Source organism: Nesoenas mayeri (assembly GCF_963082525.1).
Source record: "Nesoenas mayeri genome assembly, chromosome: 4".
NCBI classification, from domain to species: Eukaryota; Metazoa; Chordata; class Aves; order Columbiformes; family Columbidae; genus Nesoenas; species Nesoenas mayeri.
In genome coordinates, this window is record NC_137540.1 from 62510697 (window position 1) to 62517879 (window position 7183).

Below are 7183 nucleotides of genomic sequence, written 5' to 3' on the forward strand. Positions count from 1 at the left end.
TACAAGTACCTTTAGCAGTGCTTTGTTTACCATGATTAAGTCTTTAACATTATGTTACCCCAATGTTAGGGGAATTCTACACAAAATGAATGGTATTTTGCATATTATATTCTTTACTGAGCATCACAAAGAGGTGAACTAGATGAGGACTGGCCTGCTAACCAAGTACACTTATTCTCAGGTTTTTACAGGGATTTTTTTAATTGTCTCAAGTTTCTGCAGGATTTATGAGCTTAGCCATAGAGCTATCTGCATGACATAGGGCAGATGACAGAAGAGACATGCACCATTAAAAAAAAAGTTATTTTCATTTACAAATGCTTGCTAAAGAAAATGCTTCAAAAGGTACTGGAACAGCTATTCTGTTGCAAAATGGGAATTTAACTAAGGTGCTTTGTTTTATAAGCATTTAAGATAAAACTAATGTGTGTCTTATGTACAGCAATGAAGCATGGGCTGAAAAATCAACTATTCTGAGCAAATAAAATAATGCTCCCAGAGCTGTCCTCTGTAATCCAAATTTATTTTAAGACAGCAAGTTAAGACCTTCACGGCCTCTTAGAGAACTGAAGTACTCATGCAGCTCCCTCATCCAGCCCATTCCAGAGGTACAGGGCTATCACTCGGCTCTTGATCTTGGGTAACATCCACGTCTGTACCACCAAAACACTATCCTAGCAGACTTTTGCTTAACAACTGTATGAGTTTCACACCAGCTTAGCCAAGAGACTGAGTGAGCTTGAAGATCTTTGGTTTTCAGTTATTACCAAAGTCTTCTTTTGAGGAAAATCGGGCAGCGGTAGGAAACTGCCTCACTCATTTCTGCCCTTTCTTCAATTATTTGGCAGCTGGTGACACTTTGGGCTGTATGATCTCTTCTCCAGATATGCCTGGCCACCAATAAACAGAACTGACAATAGCCTTGGGGGAAAAAAAATAAAACAAACAAGCAAACAGACAAAAAAATATATACACACATAGTTTGCAAAGTGTCTGGCAAATTCAGTCAGTAGCGGTAACTGTAGCTATCTGGAAATACTGGACAACTGCAAATTTCTGGTACATGGGTTGACTCTACAGTGCATGGGAACCTTAGCACTTTTTGGCTTTGTTTCTTATATCTGCTGTCTTTGCTGCATTGGACATTCTGCAGTCATACCTGGATTGCAGCGTCCTCAACACATCAACAGATTTAAAACCTCTCTTATTTACAGTAATCATTGTGTATGTGCTGCATGGCACATACACACAAAGCCTTGCCCAAGAGAAAAAGAGAAGCCCAGCTTCCATGGAGCTGAGCCCCTTAGAAAACACTGGCTATGAAACCATCAGGTAGGAAGGTAATTGGTTCTGAGGTTTAAGGAAAGAAGCAAAATAGGTGCATATGCTGCCATTACAGCTTTAAAAGAACATTTTCTCTTCTGGGGATGCAAACAGGACAGAGCCCTCCAGTCCTGGACCAGCCCTGCTATCCATTCATTTCTTTGAACCTTTGTCCAGCAAATGCTGTATGAAAAAAAAAATAGCTTTGTACCATCTACCTACAGCACGTGCCGTCATGGGTTCACTAGAGCGGTTCTGATTTACCGTGTCTGGTCAGTGAACAGTACACTGAGCCGGTCAAGTCTTTGCAGCCAGGCGAGAAGCAGGACAGACAGGAACCTGGTGAGGCAGATCATTCTCAACAATAGTCTCTAATGTAGAATGAAGTGGCAGAAACAGTACATTATGGATATTATCATCATTATCTCTTGCTACCTCTAATAGGTTTTTATATCATTTTGCTCATTTTTATAGCTTGCTGGCTCAGAACCGACATTCTTTGTAATTCACTGGAAGAAATGCTTGATTTCAGCTCCCCTTGTTCTAACCATCCCCAGAATGGATGAAATAGGGATGTGACCGTTGGAGTAGAACAACCTTTTCTTGCATGATTCAAACTAAGACATTTCTAAAGCATGGTATTTTTTATACACAAAGGTATAAAGGAAGCTTCTTTTTACATTTCTTTTGGAATAGATTTTTTTTTCCCTCTTTCTGCTTAAGAAAAATCTACAGAAAGGTGCAAACTGGGCAAAGCACAGTCCTCATGAAACTGCAAGGGATTAAGCACTGAAAAAAATCTCAGAAGACTATGCAAAATGGTTACACAAACCCCTGAACCAATATCTGTAGGATTGTCCCAGAAGATGATTGATAGTCTGCCTCCTTCAAACAGCCTCAGGACATGGAACAGAATGATACCTCATTATGGAAATACCATAAATTGTTCCAGCATTTTTTATCATCTGAAAATGAAACCTTTTCTATGAGAAGGGTAACAACAGGTTAGCAATCTGTGTTATGATAGAAACCCCACTATACATACAAAATAATTTAAAATCACCTCTCTCCAATATATTCAATATATTCATCAGTTATTTGGATGAGGGAACAGAGTGCACTGTCAGCAAGTTTGCCGATGACACCAAGCTGGGAGGAGTGGCTGACACGCCAGAAGGCTGTGCTGCCATCCAGCGAGACCTGGACAGGCTAGAGAGTTGGGCGGGGAAAAATTTAATGAAATATAATAAGAGAAAGTGTAGAGTCCTGCATCTGGGCAGGAACAACCCCAGGTTCCAGTATAAGTTGGAGAACAACCTGTTAGAGAGCAGTGTAGGGGAAAGGGAGCTGGGGGTCCTGGTGGACAGCAGGATGACCATGAACCAGCACTGTGCCCTGTGGCCAGGAAGGCCAATGGTACCTGGGGTGTATTAGAAGGGGGGTGATTAGTAGATCGAGAGAGGTTCTCCTCCCCCTCTACTCTGCTCTGGTGAGACCACACCTGGAATATTGTGTCCAGTTCTGGGCCCCTCAGTTCAAGGACAGGGAACTGCTGAAGAGAGTCCAGTACAAAGCCATGAAGATGATTAAAGGAGTGGAGCATCTCCCTTACGAGGAAAGGCTGAGGGAGCTGGGTCTCTTAAGCTTGGAGGAGACTGAGGGGTGACCTCATTAATGTTTATAAATATGTAAAGGGTGAGTGTCACGAGGATGGAGCCAGGCTCTTTTCGGTGACAACCAATGATAGGACAAAGGGTGATGGGTACAAACTGGAACACAAAAGGTTCCACTTAAATATGAGAAGAAACTTCTTCTCAGTAAGGGTAACAGAACACAGGAACAGGCTGCCCAGGGAGGTTGTGGAGTCTCCTTCTCTGGAGACATTCAAAACCCACCTGGACACCTTCCTGTGTAACCTCATCAAGGTGTTCCTGCTCCGGCAGGGGGATTGGACTAGATGATCTTTTGAGGTGCCTTCCAATCCTTAATGTTCTGTGATTCCTGGGGGTGTGCCAAGACCCTGCATCTGGTCAGCTCTGGGGAGCAGGGAGTGCACACTACTTTCTACCTCTTTCTTCAGCAGTTTATTATTCTTCTCATGTATTTGCTGAGATAAGCAATGTTCGGGGTTTCTGTGTGCTCTGCAGGGATGCACATCCGAGGGGGCACAGGGAAAGTGGGGAGGTGCCAGTTTGGGGACTCAGAGGAAAGAAGTGTGGGGTGGGGAAAAGCAGAAGCACCAGGACTGCGGAGTGGGAGTGGGACTGGAAAGAACATGACGGCAGAGAGGTATGAACATGGGGTTCCAGAGGAGGAAAGCTGGCTCTGGAAACACAATGCTAAGATGGGACTTCAATGGGAAAATGGGATTGTGCATGAAGCATCTGTGGGGTAGGAGGTCTGAGATGAAAGAGCAGGAATCTTCCATGGGTACAGGACAAAGCAGGATACAGCCACCTGCAACATACTGCAAGGCTAATGGTCACCTGCAGTGTAGGCGTTAGCTGCCTGCAAAATAATATTTAGCTACTGAGTGTCATTACTTAAAGAGGCAGTTTCAGGTGTCACATCCACTGCCATTTCACACTGCTAAGTCTTTATTAACCTTCCCATATATTTGCCTTATATACCCCACCCATACTGTTATTTCTGACTATTCTGCTAGCCCTGTGCTTATTGCATTTAGTATCTTTCAAACTGGTGGATGCTTGGTCTGTTGTGCGAAAGGAACAAGAACTCACTGGAGAATACAGGTGAGCTTTCTGCCTCTCTTGCTTTGTATCCTTTTCTAGACCATGCATATTCTCTTAATGTGTTTTCTTATTTTTTAAGGTAAGTACAGTCAATTCCTTACAGTCGCTCTTCTTTAGAGATTCTTCTTATGTTGTTTATTACTGACAGTGCTCTTTGGTAACCCCTTGTAGTCCTGCTTCTAGTGGGGCTGGGCCAGTATTGCACCGGCTGTTCTACATGAGGTCAAACCAGGAGTGTTCTGGGTGACATGACAAATGACAGTCACACATCCCCTGAAATACTGTATACACATACATGCATTGTATACACATACATGCATATGTGTTCAGTGTTTGGTTTTGGTAGGAGTTTATATATCATCTCTAAATGTTATCATGCTACTTAGACAAGTACAAAGACTTGCACTTGAGGAGGAGTATAGGAGGTTTGGGATTATCCTCATTTCCTCTGGATGTTCAGTCTAATCTTAGACAGGCTGTCAAGAAATCTCTATTCCCAACACAGTCAAATGTAACCTTTATCTGTAGGAAGTTCTGTTAAGCCAGAAACATAAAAACCTTGAGACCACACTCTTTATCACAAAGTTTTAGCTAACGCTATATGTAAACTGAACCCCAGCCAACAAAGGTCTGAAGCATGACATCCAAAGCGTTGAATTCTGGGGCCTGGGTTGGGGAAGAGAAAATATATATATTGTGTGGGCTCATGCTGTTGTTTTCTGCAATTTGATGGGATGGCCAGAGCGCCAAGACCTTCCTTGTAGGCTTAGGGGATTGGCACTGCCTGCAGAAAAACAGAGTCACGGGGAATGAGTTGATGTTTTAGAGATGGAGTTAGAGTCCTCAGGATAGCTGGGGACGGTAGAAAGCATTCTATACTGCTACACTGCTATGCAACAGCTTGTCTGAAATCGGCATATTTGGCTGGCACTCAGGTGCCTATTGTCTAACCTCTTGTCTAGTGGTTGCAAATATAAGTTAAATAAGGGAGAAAAAAAAAAAGTCCTTCGGGGACTCTACAAGAGAAAGAGTGTCATAGGGAACACCGACAGGTCCCAGATATCGTCCTCAGGGCTTATGCTGTTAAATTCTGTTCATAATGCATGCTCACACTCTGTTGTTTTTTAAGAAAGACTGAAACATATATAGTTTTTTATCCCTCTCTGGAAACTGGTGTCACTATAATGTTTCCTATATATTTCTCAGAGATAATATCCTGCTACATAGTGCTGCATTTATTCTGGAGTGCCTGCATGTAAATTAAACCATCAGCACCGAGGAAGCAACAGATATATCAGCCAAATACTGTTTTCTTCTTCAAGTTCTGGAAAGAAGTTCTATTTAACGAACAAATATTGATATGATTATTGCTTCAAGACCTTTTATCTCACTTAAGAGATATAAACTTGTGTAACAGTATATTTGACCGTACCCATAGTTGACTCTGTGTTTTTTCTGCATGCAACAATGTTTTGCAAAAAGAGTGAAAACCTCATCTTTTCCCTTTGAGTTCTCCCTATTCAAGTGGATGTTGAAGGTTTGGTTTCATCTGTTGAAACTGGTATTGACAATTCATTAAGGCCACACATTACTCACTAGTAGTTTGCTCATGAATACCACTAAAACGGTAGAAGCACATTTTTTAACTGGTGGCTTCTCACACCACTGGTTTTCACTTCTAAAACTGGGACTAAATTCTAATGAAAGGGATGTGCAGTTGCTAGACAAGAGCTCACACCTATACAAAGCAATGGACCTGTGCCCACAGACTTCTTCCAGATGTCAGTAAGCGTGCCTATGTGCATTTTTATAGACTTACTGCTGTAGTATTTTTCACAAATGAAAATACCCTTGAATCCTGTCCATAAATCAATTCGCTATAATTTTCATCCTCAATAGTGGTACAGTGTGATAGATACAATAGGTTGCCACTCCAATTTCTTGATCCCAGTTGACTGTCTTGGACAATGCTGTGAGTAGTAGGAAAACAAAGCATTTCTATTTCATAGTAATGCCATGGTACCTTAATGACATTGAAGATTGTTGCTGAGAATCCTGCTTGCAAAACTGACTTCATAGAGTTCTATCCTAGGATATGTTTCTCAAGTTATAATTATGTAATCATGCATTCATTCAATGTGAACTTTGTCTTTTCATGAAAAGATATAATATTATACGGTTTAAAATAAAACATGGAACTGTAACCATATATTTTAGTTTTGCTTGCAATACTAGAATACACACAGTCATTCTAGCTTTTGAGAGGAGGCACAAATTAAATATGCATGTTATGAAATGCATTTCATGTGAATAAATGTCAAAGCAGCACATGGTTTCACCCCTTGACTAAGCTGAAGAACTCATTTAATATATTAAAATGAAACTATATAGATGAAAATGGAGAAAATAATAGCAGAGTATCAAATTCAGATTATTGTTACCTGCTATCCTACAGAGTTTGTCTAAAACCGAAGGCTCCTATTTTCTTGGTTTTGTACTTCAACCCACCATCCATTCTGCTCACTTTTAGAAATCATACAGTTTGAGAAAACTATAGTGGAGTGGCAGATATAGCCTGCACATGCCTATGGGTGAGCTAGTAATGCAGAGTTGTTAAATCAAGAGTGCAGATCTTAGGAGCAACACTGCGCATTACAACCTCTGCATCACACAGCCTGGAGCCGTGACTGCAGGGATGCTGCAGGGTGAGAGCACACCAAAGGTACAGCCCTGTTTACAAGCCCTTCACAGTACTTCGCTAATACAAATTACAGTTAGATAGAAAGGAAAAAGAAAATATAGATTACCCTGTGCCATATTAACAAATTTTCCTACGGCAGTGTGTTTTTTCAAGGATAAGCAGAATCTGAAATCTGCTGTGTTTTTTAAAGATAAGGAGAAAGAGCTAAGGCATCTGCACAGGTACAGCAGGCAGCTAATTTGAGAGTCCTTTTCTGTACCTGTATCTGCAAAAGACAAACATAAACATTCACAGTAGAAGCCCCAGTTTGGTAGTCTCTTCCACCAGGAGGAAGTATGTCACAACACAATCTCACAGACAGCAAACGCACATACCAGATGTGAAGAAGCTAGAGAAAATAGTTTGA